Here is a 2,486-nt window from a genome sequence, read left to right on the forward strand (position 1 = left end):
AGGAGGAAAAGCCAGGCATGGTGGTGCACACCTATAATCCCAGGGACTCTGGAGGCTGAGGTAGGAGGATTACAGCCTGTGCAACTCAGTGGAGACCTTGTCTCAAAAAAAAAGACCTGGGATGTAGTTCTGTGGTAAAGCTCCTTTGGGTTCAATCCTCGGTACCCACTCCCCTCAAAAAAGTGTATAGAAGGATACCCATAGGTTGTATTTAACTTCTTTGCAGTTTGAGCACCCTCACATTTTGGGGTCAGAAGAGGGTCCTGAATCAATTCCTACAGATATTGAGGGATATCTGTATATATTATTCTGGGATGAAAGTAAATATAAATCAGAATCATTCTTAAAAGTTTGGCTTCTACTACATTCATGGCATAAATGAATCCAACTGTACCAGATAATATGTCAAAAAAATCGAGAGCCTTCCCCTGGTTTTAAAAGAAGGTTAAAGTTTATTGTTCTTATGTTGTATTAAAATGTTTTTCTTTTATTGCAGTCTAGCCTTACTTAATACTATGCAAACAGAGGCTTCAGTAAGGGATATTTAAAACAGGTCTAAAGAGGGATAGTTTAAGTGGATTTTAATTTAGTGGTGCCTAAACAATGCAGCCATTAGCAGGAGATTGGATTCCTACTCCATGTAGAAGCTGTATGGATAGCAAGAGGAAAAAAATTAAAGAAAAGTAAATAAATAAAATAAAGAGGTGATACTTAAAACAGTCACCTTTTTTTTTTTTTTTTTTTAATAGAAGGCTTGTACCCATTAAGAAATTCTTCACATTAGCTGTCCACAGATAACACTGCACAGTTCAACTGAAAATTTCAGATTGACCTCAATTCAACTTCAGTCAAATAAAACAGTAATTACAATCCTGGCAAGTCACACAGTTGACCACTATATTTTGCCGGGAGCCAACTCAAAACACCCACCACATCCACAGCTAGTTCTGCCTTCTGTCTAGGGCAGCAGGCCTGCCAGGCATCCAGAGAAAGATAGGCGGAAACCTCCCTTCTTGTGGCCTAGGAAGGAGAGTAGAATTCAGGGAGTTAAGTGTCAACAAGCGGTTTCCTCCTACAATCACAGGCCTGTAGGGTGCAGGAGTAAGCCCTAGGCATGGGGATGGAGCCAGCTCAGACTGGGGCAGGGGTCTCCATTCCTCTTCCTGAGGGAGCTCCTGCCCCTATTAGCCAGGTGAACCAGGATGGGTCACTTAGCATTTTTAAGTCTCATTTACCCTCATTGTTATCCTTTCTCCTAATTAGGGGCGTGTATACTATCTTCTCAAGGGAATGTTGAAAAGGATCTCAATGAAAAAAAATTGTGGTTAAGACCCTGCCCTGTGGTAATCCCTTAATAAATAGTAGTAGCTATTGAAGCCAGATTTACAGATAGGTAGTTAGTGTAGTTAGGTAAACCGGGTCTAATATTGAGTAAGATAAATAAAATGGAGGCATTGTGGAGAATGGAGTCCAGGAAAGCAGAGCAGCACTTGGGGAAATTGAAATGTTAATGTCCCCAAGGCTGGGAACTGAGCCCATCCTAAGGAAAAGTTAATGAAGCAGCTCCCAGCAAACAGGGAGGTGCTAATCAAAAGCCGCCCCAGGCCCTTCCTGCCCACATTACTCCTCCAGCCCACCTACCTCCCACCTTTTGGGCCTTTCCACCCGCATTCTATCACTGCAAGATAAAGGGAAACAAAAGACATGAGTGTGGGAAAGCTGAAAGAAGACCTTAGCTATAAAAGAGAGAATACCTCCCCCTTTCACGGATTCAGCCTTTTGGGTCCCCTTCTTCCTCCGGGGAGAAGTCTTTTCTGCTCTCCTTTAATAAAGCTTCCACTTTCCACTCTAAACTTGCCTGGGTGCTTCTCTGGTGTTGCATTGGGGAAGCATTGGGGAAGCAAGGATTCGTCATGGGTAATCAGCAGTAACACTATTTTAAAGCGGTGGTTATTGCCATAGTTCTTGTGTGCGTATTTGGAATCACCACCACCTTTGGGACCACCAATCTGTTCACATTTCCACCAGGACGTCCACCTCCCAGCCGGGTACATGCAGGCTGGGTCATTCATTTCCAGTATAGCCTCTAGGCAACTTTCCACTGGGTGACTTCCCAGAAAGCAGGAAATCCCCTCTGGAAACGCGTGTTGTGTGTGTGGGTGGCGGGTACTTCTCTTTCTCCATGCCTTACCCAGTTTCTCAATCCTGAGCCCAAAGTAAGAGCAGCAAGGACTGTGCCCCAGGATGCAGCCAAGCTGCGCCAACTCCCCATCACGCTCCTGCGCTGGGCGCCTTCCTGCTTGCGCCACCGCCCCCTGGAGGACAAAATCGAAGCGCCCGACCCTGGGGTTCGAGGGTTCCAACTGCTGAGCTCTGCGCCCGCGGTCCCGCCCTCGGCTGGGTCCCGCCCGCGTCCGCGCCCGCGCCGGCAAGCAACCCTCCCTGCTCTCGCTGCCCAGCCACATCTCCACAGCCTGCCACCCTGA

The sequence above is a fragment of the Callospermophilus lateralis genome, chromosome 16, assembly GCF_048772815.1.
Source record: "Callospermophilus lateralis isolate mCalLat2 chromosome 16, mCalLat2.hap1, whole genome shotgun sequence".
NCBI lineage: Eukaryota > Metazoa > Chordata > Mammalia > Rodentia > Sciuridae > Callospermophilus > Callospermophilus lateralis.